Source organism: Strigops habroptila, chromosome 2 (assembly GCF_004027225.2).
Source record: "Strigops habroptila isolate Jane chromosome 2, bStrHab1.2.pri, whole genome shotgun sequence".
NCBI classification, from domain to species: Eukaryota; Metazoa; Chordata; class Aves; order Psittaciformes; family Psittacidae; genus Strigops; species Strigops habroptila.
The window spans coordinates 98,959,719-98,980,321 of NC_044278.2; the positions used below are offsets into that span (position 1 = coordinate 98,959,719).

Sequence of the window (20,603 nt, forward strand, 5' to 3'; positions counted from 1 at the left end):
TGTATGACCTAAATTAATTTCAGAAAGAGCATAAATATTTTTATTCTTTAAATACTAAATACTGAAAATAAGAGGTAACTGAAAGCAACAGTAAACCTGCCAAGGGAAACATATTTGCCTGTGCAGCGTAATACTTCAGCCTGAATTTCATATACCATAGAAAGTAGTCATGTGTTTGGTGGAACTTCTTTTTTGCAAAGTCTTGCATAGAGTTTTGTATTTATTTTTTCTTTGAATTTATTTTTTTTATTTATTACAATTTTTCAACCTCACAGTCCTTACAGTTGAGATATAGATAATGCTCCACAGGTAATATGATAAAGGAAGATAGATACAATTCTGTGTCAAAGATAAATATAATCAGCAAATGCAGACAAAGTAATCTGAGAAAATTCAGGGAGTTCTCTGTTTTCTCAAAGGTCATTCAATAATGTAACCAGTGTACGTAATCCTCTAAGGAAAATACACGTTAGATTTGCAAATACCTTTTTTGTTACAAAGAGCATTCCTAACTTAGGAACTTCAGTAACAAGAAAAAAACCTATAAGATTTGTGCATTTTGCAAGACCCAGCAAAGGTTTTATTGCCCCTGCAGTCTCTCTCAGTCCAGGGTATGTTTGTAATCCACTGGTATCCACTCCTCTCATCTTTTTTTTGAAATATCAAAGGTCTCAACAGCTGACTGGAAAATCAGAAAATTTTTTTTTACAGTAGTAAAAAAAAAAGTAGGCTTCTTTCATAGTCATCATGTGCATATTTGTTTAACTTCACCACTTCATCACTGTTTTTGATGCAAATGCACATTCAGAATGAAAGATGGTGCAATTGTACTTCCCTGACTAACCTGCAGAACTGGAAGGGTTCTTGGTTTACCTGGATCCAGACAAATGCTCCATTAGCTTGTGTAGGAGCAGAAGGAGCCAACTTGTGCAGACCTTACATTGTGAGTTGAAGGATAAGTCTGGAAAAGGAGTTATCTTTGCTGCTGGCAAAGGAACAACGTTTTGTATCAGGCACAAGCAGAAGCAAGCACACATTCTGCCCGCTTCTAGAGGACCTTATAATACGGAAATAAAAATCAAATAGTGCAGCAGATTTGTTCTTTGCAATAATTGTAGTTGCCTGTATGGTAAAATGCACTAACTGTGGAAAAGTAACATTAGCCATCATTAGGGCAGGAATTAGAAAGGAAATGGGGACGTATTTGGGCAGCAGTGGGGTTTCCCAGGTGGTAATGTGGCTAGCACAGCTGTCCTTGCCTTTAATAAGCAGAGAGCCAGGTAGCTGACTGCACAGCCTGGATTCACTTGTGCCTCTTATCTAAAAGATGACACTGGTGGCTGCCTGGTGTCTCCTCACAGTGAATCTTGTGGCAATTTTTCCAGTGCTGACTCGGGGAGAAATGATGACAACAGATTTGTCTAAATTCCTTTTTGAAGTACATAGCTCTTTTTTGGATGTCTAGAGTCAAAGTACAGACATAACCTGACTCTGCCTAGTCTTTATTTGTGTGACACACCATCATCTCTTTGAGTAAGCACTATCTTTCTCTGGAACATTGGTGCTTAAAACCATATTATGCTGAGCTGGGAAAAAGATTAAAAAAAAAAAAAGAAGCTTGAAATCTAGGCTGAAAGTACAACTTCAGCAATTTGTAGTGGTGTTTGCTTTAAAGATTCAGTGAACATTGACTGTTTTGACTACAGGAGCAAAAAAAGAACAAAAAATCAGACTCCAGACTATGTCTCTAATTCCTTTGTGAAGTGTACATCAACTATTTTGGGATGTTTTTCAACTAAGTTTGCTATCAGAAAACTTGTATAGGTTTTTCACCATTGATAGGTAATCTACCAAGTAGATACACATCTAGTTAGGCTTCTCTGAGGTAAGAGCAAGATTTGGACAGAGAATTAAAAGACAACTGAGCTTTTAGCTTGTTTTGTTTCGCAAATGAAGTTTGTGTGATAACACTGTGTGTTCTTGTGTCCCTCATAGTTAATCTAAGAACACTGAAAGTATTAGTAAGTGCTGTCCAACTGTGCAAGGCTTGGAAAGCCTGTCTCTGTTTCCCTGAAAAGCAGCTTGAAGCAACACTGTGCTATTCTCTGTCACTACATCCCTCTAGTGTTTCCCACTTTCAGCCAGTTAAGGTGTTGCGGCTCAAAGAATAAAGAAAAGCAAAATTTGAAGGTGGAAAAGAAAAGCAGAGCGAATAAATGCTTAAACAATCAGGGCTCTGGGTTTTTGGGAATTACTTATCAGGGAGGAAGAATGCCTTTGTCCTGTTGTCTCCTGATACTAGAGGCGAGTGAGAGACAAAGTTTCTGGGATTGGAAAACTGATCACCTGTACTGGGATTAATATTAATTTATGACAGGTGTCAAGAGAGTATGTATCTGCAACTGAGCCAGTCCCAGTAGGTTTCTTTCCCGGTAAATAAAACTTAGTCGTATTGACAAGGTAAATGGTAGATGTTTGATTGACTCAGTTGAAGGTGGATGTTTAGAACAGTTCATGTGAATTATGCTCCAGAAATGTCTGGTTTGCTTTTGTAAAGGAATCTATATCCCTGATTTAACTGTTCTTACCTACATTGTATTTCTCTAAAGTTCCTGAAAAACTTTTAGGGTGCAATTAATTCCACCCTATCAGAAAGGAAAAGTCTAAAGACTCGTGAGTCTACATTATTTTTAGTCATGTTTCTTTATCCTGCTCCCATGGCTTGCTCCTAGCACAGGGTAACACCTTTTAAAAGCCATAGAATCAGAAATTTAGAAAGAAACAGTCTAGAAGTAAGTGAATCAATCTCCCTGTCGAAGTGTGGGATTAACATTCCCCATTTCATTTCTGACATACTCGTCTAACATGCTGCTTTAAAGCCTCTGATGAGGAGGAATCTGTAACCTCCTGAGACATTCTTTGACAGTGGTGAACTCTCCTCACTGTTTTTCAGCGATCTTACCCCAGATTCCCTTGCTATAAATGAAGCCCGTTACTAATTTTCTTATCTACTGTGAACATGGGAAACAGATGATTCCTTTTTCTTTGGAAAATTCTGTGGACTTCCATAAGCCACATCAATTTTCTCTTGTTTAGGCTGAACAATTAGTTGAGCCTTTTTTTTGACTTCAGGCTCAAACCTGTCCTTGAAGGAGAGTTTGTTCCTTCTTTGTATTATCTCCCTTCTCTGTTTTATGTCTCTCAGGAAAAGGCACTGCACATCCCCTTGGCAATCAATTAAGAAAAGTCAGTTAATTAGGGAACCATCAAAGAGAAAAAACAAGCAGTTGGCACATACATTGCAGTTTCTTCTCTCTTCCTTGATATACAGATGGTTTGCATATTGAACACACTATAACAGGAAGTACAGAATCAATAGGCACCACCCACATCATAATTCCTGGCAATCATCTCTATATTCAACCTAATCAATAGATACAATAGCCACACATATTCTACCAAGAGAACTGCAGATGGGACATGAAGATGTATGGGAATGACCATAAAATTAAGAAGTGAATACTCCATGTTTGTCAAGCATCAGTGGCAATGCTACTTTCATAGCATGTTTTTGTGGGAAATGTAAGCACAAAAACATTCTATTAATGAAGCACGCATTACATCCACCAGCTTGTAAGAAGAAAAAATCCTCAGTGTAGAATATGGCAGTGGCTGCTTCAGGCATTGTTAACTTGCAGTTCTGGAAGCTTTCCCAGAAATCCCAGTTTTTCTTTAGCTCTTTTCGAAGAAGAGGTCAGAGGATGGTTTTCTATAGCTCTCAGCTGTATGTTGGCAGAGATTAGGGTTTAAGGGCCACGCTCACAAAAATATTTGCAATCAGCTATTATTTAGGCACTTAAATAGGATTTGGCAGTGTAAATAACTTATGGGATTGGCCCTACATGAGAACATCTCCTTGGCTTGTATGGATATTTCTTTCTTAGCACTGTAAAAGATGAGAGTTTTTGCAGATGGCAGTATCAGACTTAAATTTTTTAAAATTAAATTATTTTTTATGTTTAATTAATGTTGGCTGAGTTCTTTGGAAGCTTGAAAGTTGCACAAACCCAAGTATATCAGAATTCATCACACACTGAGACACATCGTGTAAAAAGACTGATCTTGGCTGACCAAAGCCAGTGTCTGCCTCCAAGCAGAGCATAACCAACATAGAATGGGTGTGTCTGGATGTGAAAACAACTGCAGATCGCTTGTCAAGAGCACATATTATTGTTATGGAAACAATGATGAGAATGAGTCTCTTCTAGGGGAAAATTAAGACTAGAATCTCTGAAACCTAATTTCACTTTGACTTTGCTGGCCTGTGTTAGTCCTCAGCTCAGCTTCTCTGTGCCAGAAGTGTTACTGCTTCATCTCGCCAGCAGCAGACAATTTGCCAGGAAAATCTGAGTCCTGTGGTGTCCAGACATGCGCACGTGCACGTGGAGGCATGCACACACATCTGATTCAGTAACTGCAGTTAGGGTCAGGAGTGTCATGTTTATCCCTGTTAATAACTGTCAGGTTTCTGTAACCTCCATTACTCTGTCCTTCCTAAAAGAGGGAGGAAGGGGAAGTCGGTTATAGTCCTTGTCTACCCTGATTTATAGGACGGAGACTGATGTGTTAAGCAGCTTTTGGCTGGACTTTGGAGTGGAGAGCATGCTGGCTGACTTACTCTGCCCTCATTAAAAACTTGTGCTTTGGCAATTGGAAAGTAGTGTTGGGTTCTGGGGATTTTGAGATATAACTTTGCTTTCAACAGAGGCATAAATACAAAGTGTTCCAGTGCAGTGTGATATTTTCAAATGTCAACAACTTCTGGGCCTTGGAGACAGATATTCTGTGTATGAGGCAGAAACAAACGCAGGCAGGAGGGACCAGTCCTCTGACTGTGAGTTCCATTTAGGCTAATGGTTCAGAAAGGGCAGAAGGAAAGAAGCTGATTTTCCTGTGGATTTGCATCCAGTGCCGCCTTTATTTTCCTACTCCACCCTCTCATCATGCCTTAGACACTTGCACAGCCCTCTCAGCTCCCTACCATTTGGCATGCAGCTGCTTGTCCTTGTTCTCTTCCTCACAGTAAGGACATTAGCGGGGTCTCTCTTTTATCCAGCCATGTGACAGTTTGACAACTATCTCCAAAATGATGGGAACATCGCCTCACTGAGACGACCTGCATCCAGCCATGCTGGAAGTAGCTCCTTCCCCCAGCCCACGCACCAGGCTTGGCTCTGGCTGCGTGGAAGTACTCGTCCATAGGGTAGCGTGCGAGTGACTCGCTTGCTTCAAATGGTGATCTGCAGATAAATACTGAGAACAGGCTGTTAGAATGATCATCAGGTGGCTGTTAGTATAATATCATGTGGAGCTCATGAAATAAAATCTGTAGTAATGCTTAAATCAAATGAGCTTTTCACATGAAAAACACATTTACAGAACTTCAGTTTTTTTCTGTGCAGGATTTCTCTTTTAATATTTGGCTTTTTAGAAGATACGTTCTTGATTACGTTAAGTCCATTTCTATATTCGTTGTCTGCAAGCTATTTGCTTTTAATATACTCTGTCTCGCAGGTCTACTTATTTGAGGCATCGTTTCTCGCCTTTCTGCCTAAGCATCATTAGCAGTGAAAGTTTGGTCACTTAAATCATAAATCTTTGCTCCCTGTCTGGTAGATTTATAGATGTGAATAAGGACATTAGAGCTTTCAAGAAGATTACATATATACTCTTCAATCCAGATTTATACTGAAGTGCTTATCTCTTCTTTCCCTTTCCCCACCTCTTCACCATGCATGCAAGCATATTTGCATAGTTATAATTTTTCATCAATGTTGCTATGAAAGTTGCCTGTATGTATAACTAGAAAAAATCGTGATCACTTAAAACTTATGAAACAGTCCCTCATTGAAACTAGCCAAACAGTAAGACTGCAGTTCATGCCAATTCACTGTGTTCATTGAACCAAATGTTCTTCAATATGTTTTCTTCAGTATTTGCTTTCTCTGATGTCTGTTAAAAATAGCATGAATGAAACACCATTCAATAAATTAGAACTGATGGAAATCCCACTTCATTTGCATAAGGAGTTTTGAGTGTGCATATTCCTTCAACATTTTTCCATGATAAAGCTGATTTTGGATATAAAAATACCAAAAATGTTGAGTCCAAAAATATCAAGCATCTCTCAGTAATAGCTGGATATTAATAAAATTGCATTTTTATTGGGAATTTATAATATAAAACTTCAGCTTGTTTTAAATGAAAGAAAAATTGGTATTAAACATCATCAGTATTATTATCTTAATGTACGGGAGGTTTTATTCATAACTAGTAATGTTAATATATGGTTAATAACAGAGTAGACAGAATGTGTTTATTGGTTTTGTATAGCTTTTGATATTTTTGAGCTTTCATTTTATTTTTGTGTGGTAATTTGTTGAACTGAATCTTGCCAGAGGAATATTTAGATTATTCAGATTGCTTCAGTAGATGATTTTTCTTCCAACACATTTTAAGCTAGTTTCCCAAACATCTCAGTTGTATACCCAAATGTAAAGAGTGTAATTCCAATTTTTATGACCAGTTTTATAAACAAACTTTCAGTTCTGGGGAAGTAACACAGACATTTGTTAGACATAACAGGGTAGATCTTGGCACTTGAGTTCTTAATTTGACTGCCTGCTATCTCTTCTTTCATAGAACTTGCTTTATTTTACAGCCTTTGATCCTAGTTCACAGTTTGTATAATTTGTATAATTTGTTATAGACCACAGGTTAAGTTTTGAGCTTGTATGTTCAATCTGTATCCTCAGAGGATGGTATTAACTTCCTTTGAGTGTTTTGGGGAGAGACGTTATCATTTATTTTACCATTTCCAGTGATGATGGAAGCAGCAGATAGTAGCTGTATATTATAACCCTCTCCACCAAGTCTGTTAAGGAGTTTGGTGACAAGCGTAGAGGAGTTTAGTATCAAAGATGTTAGGAATCACCTTTCCCACATGTTTATCTTTGTACTTTTCCTTGTCTTTAATTAGCTTGGTAAAATGGACCATACAGTGTTGGTAATCTTGGCAAGCATATTAGTGTTTTTCACAGTTTGCAGATCCTTTCCAATGCTGGAAAGTATTAGAATCTGATCTATTTTTGAAAAGATGTACCCTATAGTCCTATTGCAGGAGATCCTTTGGGTGAGCAACTTAGACCCATTTTGTCGAGTTATTACAAGTTTGTATGAGACATCTTCAAGATGAGCTCTTCTTGTAACGTCAGCGCTTCATTATTCAGTTTGAGAACCTGAAATGTGCTGTCTGGTAAACTGTATTAGGATGTGCCCTGGAGACCTGCTGGTTGTGTCAGAGAGATTTGTGTTAAGAATAGATTCTACCTGTCATCAATAAAATTGGACTTCTTAAATCGCCCATTTAATTTTCTACTTCTCATACTAGATACAGACCTTATACCTGGAGTTTAGTCATGTCTTGAGTAAGTGTGTGCACACTTTTTTAATGCCAGAGCTGTCCACAGAGTCTCTTATACTGGCAAAATCTTTTGAAAAGAGAACAGTTATTCAAAATCCAGAGTTCATTAGCTTTTAGAAAGCAGGAATTTTCTGAAGGCATATGAGGAAAATGTATTCATTAAGGGCCTTTTTTTCTTAAACTTATCAAACACAAACTGCAGTACAGCAGCTGAGAGAGAATGAAAACCTACCTGGATAACATTTCAAAGTGTTCAAATCAGAAACTGAGTACATCAGTGATAAGTATTCATATTTATATATTCATACATATCTAGTGAGATGCTGTATATACAGACACAAATGCATCAAGCATAGAGGGTTTTACTGTCCTGCAAATACAGCCAGTAGAAGACCTCTGCAGAACGGCTGTGGTGGTCTGCACTGCTAAACTGATGGCTCACAACATATGCTGCAGCAGTTCAGTGCTGCTGTTTTCAAAATGCAACCTACAGAAATTTCCCACTGAAAAACTCTGAAGTGTTTCTTGAGGCTTCAGCTTGCTTCTGTGAACAGTCACCTTGGAATAAACTTTTTTCATAGCATAGCTCCCTGCAGGAGGACTGGATGCTAATATTATGCATAAGGTAACGTAAGGCTGAGTAATTATTAGGAAGGCTCATGTTGCCGTGGAATTAAATACCTGTAGGTGGTAGGTCATGGAGCTCTGATTTGGATTCTTTTATTCTTCAGTCAGAGTTTTGGTTTTGGTTGGTTTTTTTTTGTTTTGGTTTTTTTTTTATAATTTTGTTCTACAGGAATTGTAACATTTATGTTTTTTCTTTTGGAAGAAAATCTTTTAGGGAGCTAACCTGAGTTCTCATTATTTAACTGAAAGACCTGGACCAAGGAAAGTTTTTGGAAGGTTGTTAATTATTCCTTATAGAGTGGAGGGTGGTTAGAAGACAAAGAAATTTAGACCACTTTTAGTTTTTCCTGTTACTCTGGAATAGGAAAGAAAAAATTTTCACAGGTACTTAGAATTGTTAAGATTGTCTAGGGAAAAAGGGAAGACAACTTACAGAGCTATCTAGTTTGTGCTGAAAACACCATGTTTGGGAAGTAAAAAACACCTTCAGGAGAACAAGTTTGATGAAGCTTTATACAAATTATTTCTGTCTTTAACTTTATAGACTCTTTCTGTTTTTTTGCAAGCACATATTAATGTCTAGAGAATAGGTGACTTGAGAAAATGGAATGGGCTGATTTTTTGTATAGCAGTTGTACAGTAAGGCTGGAAGATACGATATATTGTTTTCTACTTTAAAAAAATAAATTGGGGAATTATGGGGAATACACACCAGGGAGCCTAACTTTGGGATCAAATAAATTGCTTGAAATTGTTGTTACAAAAAAAAATCTTAAATTTATACATAAGCATTTAGTAATAAGGCAAACCTACATAAATAAAACAAAGTTGATTTTTTAAAAATCACTTGAGGGAGGACCATTCTCCTGAGATTCTGCTGGGAGTCTACTGGGATCACAGACCAGACTGGATGCAGACAGACAACTGTGTAGTTTTTAGCAGCAGGAGGAATACTAACGTATTATGAGAACCCTTAAACTTCCTAGATGCAGATTAGAGATAAAATGCTTCTAATGCTACCTGAGAACATTTATTCTGTTTAATTTAGGGCTGCTAATAATAACAGTATTACAGAAGAGCTGTTTTAGAAAAAGCATTAGATGTTGTAATTGTATGTTGGTTTCATTTATGTTGAATAGAAGATTAAAGAAAACAAAACCAGTCCTGCAGTTAAGTGGGTTTTTTTATATTAAGAGAGAACACTTTGAAAAATCAAGGTAATTAGTGAATTCCATTGCACTTCAGAGTTTGGGGATTTGAACGTTGGAGGAGGTTTGAAATTTCAACCAAAAAGCAACCCAAAATCTGTCTTAGGTTTGCATTGGTCCAAAATATATTGGTGAGATCCAAACTCAACTATCAGAAAATTAAAAGTCTAAAAAGAATTGGTTGGTAAAGAAGTTTATACTGCACTCTTGTCACTGTTGAGGAAAAAATATGTTTGTATATGCTACTAAGATAGTAACAGAATTTAATGCTACCACACCTTCCTGTAAAGCAAAAAAAATTTGTATCAGTAAAGCTTATCTGTTATTTCTTTACTGATCTGATTCCCATGCTCAATATAAACAGGCTTTTTAGGACATCAGCCTTATGAACAAACTCATCTGTAAACTTCAAAACACTCCTCTGAACAGTCTCTGAAGTATGTTTTGATATACAGGATGAAAGATGGTTTCATGGGCTATTTCCAGCCTAACATGCATTTTCAATCGGCCATTATTTAAACTTTCTCAAAAAGAAAAAAAGTCATTCAGACTTTACACACCTCAGTAAGTGTTGTGGTGTTAGCAGATGTTCTTAGTAAAGCCATGTTTTCCAGCTATCCACTGTTAGCCTATTGCCAGGATGACTCAGCCTGTTTACTTTAGTTTTATCTAAATAATTACAGCAAAATTTAATTGCCTGAACCAGATAGCATTCAAGGAGAACCCATTAATATTAGAGATAAAAGCTGCCTAGGGTTTTTTTAAATTAGAGTCAGTCCTGAAGTCCTCAGGTTTTTTTAACTTAGGAACCTGATTTCTGGATTTTCTATTGATAGGTAAAGCAATGCTGTGGTAAGTCCACTGCAGCTGAAGGCAGCAATACTATCGTGGAGGTAGAAGAGGCAAAAATGCAGGTGGGCTGGCAATTGTACAAGCCTATAGATGGCAGGCGGGTTTTGCTGCCCACATTGCAGCACAGCTCAATGTGCGAGGCATGCGCATCCAGGTGTGAAAGTGGATTTAATGTAACCATATAACAGTGTTTTGCTTCAGTAAGAGTGCTGTATTTAATTGGTGCATGAGGATTTTGTCTGTAAAAGCAAACTTTTGAGGAGGTCCATACTGTAGTAAGTTTGTCCAAATCTCCAGTTTTGCATTTTTTCTTGTATTCATTTGTAGACTCCTTAGACTCTGATTGATTTGATATTTTTCTTATGTTGTAGCTCAGTATTTTTTCTCTTGTGTATGAAAATTTGATGAAAAACACTCAAAATTGTTAATATCTGACACTATAATTATTCTTTTTGTTAAGGGCATGCCAAGTAATGCTGTTTTTTAAATAGCTGTGAAAATACCAGGTGGTTTTATTTCTTCAGACAACATCACTTTAGGATTTTCTTCTTTAAAAATTGCTGCCTACTAACTTTCAGTACTGTACTACAGGAAGATCTGAGGCACTAACTAGAAAAAAAAAACAACAATCTGTAATAGTCTGAATTCCTTGAGTTATGTTAAATAACTTAATTTGCTGCAAGAGAGCCCGTGCGTGCCTGTTTAACCTTCTTTAAAACCAAACCTACTGCAGTGGACACTTACATAACAGTTTTTGTTAAAAAGGAACAAAAATATGGTTATTATAATTCATTCCCTATTTTTTCAATGTTTTGAAAGTTTCATCTCCTTTTCCTAACCATTACAAGCAATCTACACCTACTTGTATAGTCCTGCCAACCAAAACCAAATTCAGACCAGTTACACAGGTCTGAATTCAGAATAGGGAAGTGCATGATTGGTGATTGGTGAATTGGACTAGATTTGGATGCAGCTTTTCACAGTGAGGACAGAGAAATGATGTGAAAGAGCCAACAGCTTTTCTCTTCCCCCCTTCTGTGATATAACACTCCATTTTAAATGTATGATTGAATGAGGTTTGGTAAATGTCAAGATGAGAGGAAAACCTGCAAGAAACGAAGTAAACGTGCCATTATTTTCATAGTAAGTATTGTAAGTACATAGCAAGGTAGCACAGAATAGCAAACATATTGTTGATACCTGATATTCTTGTCATGGGCAAGACTATAATTAGCTTAAACCCCTACACATTGATTGAGCTATACTGGGTGCTGAAACCAATGACTTCCTAGTAAGCTGAAATAGTGTGATTCTTACTGGCGCTGGTCCACATTTTCCACAAAACAAGTGTCCTTATATTTTGTATGCAGGAATGTAAGAGTCATAAAGCTGAAGAGGTAGGAAGCAAGAGGAAGCATGTGTCTACGGTGTAGCGTAAGGACGTAGAATCATACAATCATAGAATAGTTAGGGTTGGAAAGGACCTTAAGATCATCTACTTCCAACTCCCCTGCCATGGGCAGGGATGCCTCACCCTAGACCATGTCACTCAAGGCTCTGTCCAACCTGGCCTTGAACACTGCCAGGGATGGAGCGTTTACCACTTCTTTGGGCAACCTGTTCCAGTGCCTCACCACCCTCACAGTAAAGAACTTCTTCCTTATATCTAACCTGAACTTCCCCTGTTGAAGTTTGAACCCATTATCCCTCCTCACTACAGCCCCTGATGATAAGTCCGTCTTCAGCATCCTTGTAGGCCCCCTTCAGATATTAGAAGGCTGCTATGAGGTCTCCACACAGCTTCCCTTCTCCAGGCTGAACAGCCCCAACTTTCTCAGCCTGTCGTCATACGGGAGGTGCTCCAGCCCTCTTACCATCCTCATGGCCCTAAGATAAGAGGTTCCTTGATACTGTGTTGTGTTAGAGATGAATTTAATGAATTGCTTTGTTATGAGGTATTGCATTCCCTTTATTGTTATTGCATTGAGCTCTAATATAATTTGCATTGCATTGTGCTGTAATGGCTTTCATCTTTAGTGAGGTGGGATATTGAGTATTTCCTCTTCTTACTTTTATGATGTCATTATTTCCAACTCTGAATTTGACCCAGGTGCTTAGTAGGTATTTGGAACTTGTTATAGATGAGGGGCACTTATTGGTGGAGATACAGTTATATATAGCTGGAGTGGATTGTAGTACGGAGGTACAATAGTAGTTCTTTGAGTTGTTTAAAAGTAACTGGAGTATATGGATACAGTGCAAAACAGGAATCTTTGTAAGCTTGAGTGCAATATTTATAAATATTCTTTATGCCTCTTCTTTTTAAAGGGAAGGACGAATGCTTCTAGCCTGAGACCATGACAGGTTAATTATTTCAAGATCTAATACATGAAATTACAGGATATGAAAGACCATAGAGAGACCTTGCAGATTATTGTTTTTATCACAGTCCCTTTCACACCATTCATCATGAATGAATGATTTGTGAATTCCTGATGCTGAAAATCACAGAAACACAGAACGGTTGAGGCTGGAAGGGACCACTAGGGATCATCTAGTTCGATCTCCCTGCTCAAGCAGGGTCACCAAGAGCACGTTACTCAGGATTGTGTCCAGACAGCTCTTAAAAAACTCCACGGAAGGAGACTTCGCAACTTCTCTGGGCAACCTATTTCAATGCTCAGTCATCCTCGCAGTAAAGAAGTTCTTCCTCAGGTTCAGGTGGAACTTCCTGTGTTTCAGTTTGTGCCCATTGCCCCTTGTCCTATTGCCTGGCACCACCGTGAAGAGTCTGGCCCCATCCTCTTGCCAACCTCCCTTCACATACTTATATACATTGATTAGATCCCCCCCAGATAGATAGACCTTGTTGGGATGGGAGACCTGAATAAGAAGGTTCAATGGTTGTTACCAAGAAGAGGAAGACATATAAAGTCAGTAGTGAAAACTTCAAGGGATGTTTACCAGCTTTTAGGCAACTCTGTTTCTGAAATGGAAACTCTGTGGATAGTTACTTGTTCAAATTATATTGCTGCAGTAGAATGTAAATGAGGTGTCCTTTTTAAAGCACATAAGTAGTCTGCATTAAGCTACAGGAATTTTGTTACGTTTGGGGAGGTTTTAAACTTTAGGGAGGGTTTTGCCTGCATAGTATAGGGCACCAGCCTTATTTCTTTCAGCAAAACACTCATCTGAAAGATTAAAAAAAATGCTTGCATTCTCATAATTCATGTTTCAAATTATCAGACTGTATGCTGAAGACAATTTGTATAGTTCTTGTTGCTGTCCCAGAATATTGACATGCCTGTGGGGTTGATTTCTTTATCACTGGAACATATAAGGGGGATTTACTTTCTCCAAGCTCTCAGATGGATGGCAACAGACCAGCTTTCTGTGATGTAAATTGCAATACCTGTATCTGTGGTTTCACATTAACTTTTCACATAGTTTTCATATATTTGAATGGAGCAATGAATCTGGCTTTGCAATAGTACATAAAGTTCTTCAAGAAAGAGTAGAATAGAATAGTTCAGTTGGAAGGGTGTAAACATTCCTGCTTTCCTAAGAGACCAAGCTTCTGAAACATGTTTTCTTCTGTATATGGCAAGTTTGGAAAATAAGTCACTTGCAGACATAATTTGATAAAGAATGTCTATGATTAGTAAGACTATATTAGCATGTTAGCTATGACAGAGTTGCCAGATGAGCCGTTTCTCTCCTCAACAGATAACAGGGAAGACTTTTAAACATGTGTAATGGATGCTTTCTAAATGAGACAAAATCATACAATCGTAGAATGGTTAGGGTTGGAAAGGACCTTAAGATCATCTAGTACCAACATTAGATTAGAACATAATTCTCCTTTAAATGACACAGAAGTCCCTTAATTGTGCGTTAAGAGTGCCTAGCTTTCTTCTAAACAGTTTAAAATGTTAACTGCTCTTCCACAATATTCTTAGCTTTAGTGGCCAGTTACCCCCATGTTTTCCAGAACTTTCTTTCCCTCTCCTCCTCCACACATAGGAAATAGCCTTCCTGAACTCATCCATAAGACATCTGTTTCAAGTCTTTCTTCAATGATATTACTTATTATTAAAGATTAGTATCTTCAGAAGATAAGAAGATGAGAATAAGATCTTCTGGTAAACCTCATGATGCAATTAGGTGGACGGGTAATTGAGGATGCTTAACATGAGGGGCAGGTCTTTTCTTACTCCTTTTTAAATAACCTACATGAATTTTTCTCAAAACTATTAGCCCTTCTGCTATCACCACAGGACCTGCTCAAATGTTAGTTCCCATCTTTTTTATAGGCTCCCTTTAACTAATGAAAGGCCACAATAAGGTCTCCATGGAGCTCAGGATGCCGTTGGCTTTCTGGACTGCAAGTGCACATTGCTGGCTCATGTCCACCTTTTCATCCACCAGTATCCCCAAGTCCTTTTCGTCGGAGCTGCTCACAACTCCTTTATCTCCCACCCTGTCTTGATACTGATATTGACCTAGGTGTAGGACCTTGCATTTGGCATTGTTGAACCTCATGAAGTTCACAACAGCCCACTTCTGGAGCTTGTCCAGGTGCCTCTGAATTGGTCTTTTCCAGTGTACCCTTTAAATATGTGCCTCCTTTCCATTACACTCCTGCACAAAATAAAGTACAGAATGGAAGTTGGCCTGTGTGGCATGATAAAAAATATAGGTTAGTAAGTTCAATGTCTATATGAACTTTCACAGATTACTGATGCCATTGCAAATTCACAGTAACAAACAATTCTAGTCCATTTACAGACTCCAGTTTAGGAAACTATTCCCAGAAGGGTAGCAGATTCACTAACTCTCAGGTAATTATTTCCTAAAATTACATACTGGAAGATGACTTGAGTTTAAGGATCATCCATAACATTCATCCAGGGGTTAGTCCTTTATTCCAAGTCAGGAAAAGGTAATTTAGGTAGTATACATGGGACATCTGAATGTGTGATTCTGTGTAGCCATTTTATTACTGCTTTCCCTTACTGACAAATTCTTTAGAACGAAGATTGCATATTTCTTAAGGGAATAGTTAGCAACTCTTATATATGGGAACAGCTTCAGTAAACTAGTAAACACCTGGTCATGTATATTTAATGTTATTCTTAGGTATACTGTGATGAGTTCTGACACAGCAATGCGTGTGCAATGAGAATGGGAAAAGTGAGAAGGAAAAAGATCCTCATCCTAAAACGTGATTTTAAAAAGTTTGACTGCATTCCTCCTACTGCAACATACACTTGCTGTGCATTTATCTTTAGAAGTAGTGTTGCTGTCAGGCCTCCCACTCAGCACATCTTTAGACACCACATCTTGTGTGTATTAGAAGTGCCTAACTAGGCAGAATATCTGACTGCCACCATTGCTACAGTTGAAGTTGGCCTCATTTTCTTTAAAGTTCCCTGTGGTTTGCAAACCCAGTAATGAAGAGGGAAGAAAGAAATGAAATGAAACAGTAATATATATCTCCCAGGTATTTCAAAGCCACAGAGTGCTAATTAAAATATCTGATACTTGGGGGTATAAAACAGTGCATAGGTTAGCTAGAAACCATGGCTGCACAGATTAGCAGTGGCAAAATAAAAACATAATTGTCTGGGGGGAGTTTACATGTGTGTTAGAAGAATTTTATCGGAATAGGTGTTGATTTATATGTCTGAAAACTGTAATTTTCTTCCAGCATTTGCGTATATTATCTGTGTTGTTAGATACTTGAGCTGTAAAATGTCAAGAGATTATCAAATGTGGTGCAACTGTTACTGGTGTGCTTTATGCATGGTGTTGAAGCTATGCCTTCTTAGAATATAACTCCTCACCCAAGGAAAGTGTCCCATCTTTGCTGGCTCTGGCTCACCTCGTCACAGGACAGGGGATGGTTCATATTGTGTAGAAATGCTAGTGAGTAGCTGTTAGAACTCAAGAAATTTGATGCTAATACTTTTTAGCCTGTCTTCTTTACCTTCAAAGTGTCTCCAAATGAATCATTTAATGCACTTGTTTTCCTCTACCCTGAGTGGTAATGTGTGGTCTGTGATAGAGAAGGGCAGAAATAGAAATGATGTGTGGAAATAGCTAAAACTGGACTATAATAAAAGCAGATACACTATAAGGAAAGAACTAAAAATACCATCTGGATAGACGTATGTGTGTGTGTATACACAAATGGGAACAAAACTTTAATGGCCAGTATACAGATTCTGTTTCTTAGGGATTAATTTCTTGCTTTACATTTTGTTATTTGGTAAACTTTTACTAATTTTAAACATCTCTTTTATAGAAGTACCTGTAAAAATCCAAATAAATGCTTCAACTAAAAAAAACCAAAACAAAAAAAAAAAAAAAAAGGCAAAAAACTTTTCCAAATCCAAAACACTATATAATAATACTGTGCAAATATTAAGCAAATTGGGGTCACAAATGTTAAGGAATTCACAATTATGGTTACATATCAAACTGTGTTTTACTTAATCATTTTTTGGCTCCCTCAGTGCTTCAGCGTGGCTGTTTCCTCCTTCCTCTACCATCCCTTATAGGACAGCATCGGGTATGCTGTGAGTCTCCAGTTCTCCTTTCCATGCCTGGAATAGCAGTAGCCTGGGGACATTGGGAAGGGAAACTGGAAAGAAAGTCCTGCTTCTCCCCAGAAGGGTCCAAGTGGGAGATGCTCAGTGGTGGCTGTACAATATGGCACACCTAACCATGTCATCAGTGAGATGGAAGCTGTAGAGGAGATGGGTGCTCCATTGTGCAGGCAGGCTCTTCAGAAAATATCTCTATAAAGTCTGAAGACCTCTAAGAAAGTCTTTTAATCACATGAATCACATCTAAAGGTTTGTATTTTATCTAGACCTTTGCTTTTCTGTATAGCTGTGTAAATCACAGGAAAACTAAACTTGATCAGTAAGAATTTTTATGGAATCAGGTGTTTTGGGATCTGTTCCAGTCTTGCTTCCTCTGGCTTCTTTAACCTGACAAATAATAAATTTTCCCTAAAAATTTCTAACTTCTGGGAATCAGTTGAGGACTTACAAGTTGAATAAATCAGCCTGAGGACAGACAGTAAACATGGAAGATTTCAACCCACAGCTAAAGTGTTCATGAAGTTTTATAAGCAACTGGTAAACAGCATTTTATAATGGGAGGTATCAAGCAACTATAACATTGAATTGAATTTTCAGTTGCAGTGAACTGTAATGTTCCTCTGAATGTAATCTCAATAATGTGTTTTTCTCAGGAAGACTCGTGGTGTAGGCAACGTTATACACGTGAGTTGCGAAGAAACAAAAGTTCTTGGCACCAAATGTTTTACCTTTTAAATGTGGCAATGTGTTAAATATGAATCACAGAATGGTATAATTTAGTGTTTCTTTGTGGATTTCTTGACATGTACTTCAGCAGAAGTACAAAATTTTAAAATTGCAATTTTATTTTAAAAGTGTATCTTAAATAGCGCTGCTAATTACAGCAACGAGAAAACCCTTGCATTTTCTATGTTGGGATATCTATTAAGTATGGTGTCTAGAGAATGATGCAGCTGTGCCATCTGGGACTTCTCATGCAGTTATTAGCCCAAGGGTCTAAGTCCTCACAAAACTCAGGGGTGTCTGATCATGTATATCATCAAAGCAAAAATAATAAAAAATCAATAAAATTTACTGGACATCTTTTATGTCAAAAAAGAATTATGACAATGTTCAAAAATTTTCAGTGTGTTATCAAGAGTAATCAGTGTTTAAGGCCAAGTTAGATGTCAATTTGAGCAACCTGGCCTAGTGGAAGGTGTCCCTGTCCATAGCAGGGGACTTGGAACTAGAACTATTTTGGAACCCAAACCATTCAATGGTTCTAAGATTAGGACTATGAGCTGGTTTTGGCAAAAATAAATAAAAAAATACCATATTATTAAGATATTTTATTTTTTATGACTTTATAGAGGAAAAAGGAAGTTTTAGGTAGCTTGATGTTTGAACCGTTCAAGAAAAGGTCATTTTAAAAGCAAGTTACGTGGAGCTAAAAGCCTTTGAAAGGTGTAGAATGAGAAGATAAGTTGGAGCTGTGCAATTAAATTGAGGCCTGAAATAGAAGACAATTCTGGCATTTGGTTTTAAGCCAATAGACATCTTTGGACTGAAAAAATAAATTATATCTGGCCCTCTGCTGTCTTTAGTACACCTTCTCTTAACAATGCAAATGTGTGTATTGCAACATGGCATGCATTTGAAACAGAGAAATTTAGCTCTGTGGTGAAAGGAGGCTATTTTCTAATACAGTGTGACTGCTAATGGCAGACTTCAGCAAATACTTGTGGCAACCACCAGATTCAAAATAATAAAGCAGTCAAAAAATGCTGTAATAGCAAGAACAGCAATAGAAAACTTGATGCTTGCAGCCTTCTTAACTTGCACATGGAAATGTAAAAGACCGGTATCTTACACTGCAAATCCTCCTTTGCCAGGACATCACTGTTCTTACAGCTGGCACTGGTGGTCTTCACCTCATGAGATCTTCTCAGCTTCTCTGTAGTCATTTCCTTGCTCTCCAGCTGCAGCCCCAGTGTTGCTTGTGTTATTTCCAACTCATCAAATGTGATTTTTCAGGGGTTCCTAATTGTCAGTTCCTAGCCAGATCACAAGCCCTCTGCTGCATCCTTCTCTTTGACCCTTTTCAGATCACACACTGTCGATCACACTTTCCACAGTAACATCTTCACTGTTAACTCCTGCGTTTTCCTCTCCCAGTTTCTCTTCCTACTCTCTCACTGCTTCAGTATTATCATCACAAAAACAAACCAACCCCTCACCTACTTTTAGGGAAGAGGGGAGAGAGGTGATAGACAGAATAAACCTCAAGATGTGATAAAATGCTGGTAGACAATGTATTTGTTTCTGGCTGAGTACTGCAGTTAAGGATGTTCTTCAAAATCACTACTCAGTTAAAGCTTCTGTGTCCTGGGAGTATTTATGTTAATGGGAGAAATTTTATTATATCAAGGTCTTTCAATATTTTCTTGGTGGTACTACTCATGGTAGAAGCAAACTCACTGTCAAAAAAAGCAGAAACTTGATTACAGGTTTGGAATATTTAGTGAAGGTGGACATTTAGGCATTCGCTCATACCCCTTAAATAAGATTTATTTCCAAATTTCATTTTCTTGACCTGTTCAGAGTAAAAAAAGAAATAATCAAAATCACATAATTAAAAACAACCCTAAAATATCATTGCATAAATATGTAAAATTATTTATTCAAGAGAAGATGGGGAAAATAGGAAGTCTTGTTAGAAGGTTTTTCTACAGCCAAATACAATCCAAGAAGAACATCATCAGCTAGTATATATTCTCTTAGTCCCTTCATAGTAAATCAATGAAAATCAAGATGCACAAGCTGAGAATATGCACTGAAGTGTGCATATTAAACATCTGCTGTTTAAAAAATAGATCTAAAAATATTTGGAGAGTGAAATAAACTGTGAAATGTCTGCTTTTTGTTGTTTTCAATTTTCAGACATTTAGTCCTCTAGACCGTATATGTAAAGTTGAAAATATATCAAGGTCATATAATTACAGAAACCATAAAACCTAAGATGTAAGAAACGGTATTAAAAGAAGGCTAACTATGCTAAACCAGTTCGGTCAGTTTGTTTGAGGTACTCAATATGATGTACAGGTAGAAAGTTATGGAAATTCCAAAGAAATGTAAGGAATGGTTTTGTAGAAACGATGGAGAAAAAGTTGTTAGGACTGGATTGCTTCTTGGTTCATTTTCATAGCATGCTTTAAGAATAGATTTTCTTTACTGATGCATATGCTAAAAGAATCCTTTGCTGTAGCCTCTCTGCGTTGCTTCCCAGAATCTGAGGATGAAATACATAGCTCTGTTTTTCATGCAGGTTTATTTTAATAAAGGTGCAACATTACTAATATTTGATCAGGTAAACTTGCAGAAAAATTACCCAGGTTAGGGAAGGTCACACTTCACTAGGATGAGTGCAGAGGTTCTTATTACTGTGTGCAACATTGCTCTTCTTACTTCAAGTCATGCAGCTTATAGTTCTCAAGCTGCATGTCTCATAATGTCAGTCTACGTCCTGTATCTGATAACAGCTTAATCTAGTTGGTTAGTATCCTTTCTTTGTAAGATAAAAAGGAGAAAACATAAAAGACTGTTCCTTGTCCTCTTCGTTGCTTGGTAGATTGTAGAATAAATCCAGATAAGCGAAGCATAAGGCTTTTGCTTTCTGTAGGTGTTCTCCACTTCTATAGTACCAATACAGTACAAATCACCACATATTTTCCCACCCCCTACGTACATAAAGAAAAAATGGCTTATGCCTGAGATGTAAAATTAATCTTGTGGAGATCAGCAACATGCTGCTATTCTCAAATTCTGTTGCTTCCATAGAGA

At 37.5% G+C, this 20,603-nt stretch overlaps 1 protein-coding gene across 4 annotated transcripts in view; it reads left to right on the forward strand.

The window, feature by feature from the left end:
• The window catches only part of DCLK1 (doublecortin like kinase 1), a 244,224-nt gene that overhangs the window by 126,451 nt on the left and 97,170 nt on the right, over positions 1–20,603 (forward strand). The window lies entirely within an intron of this gene.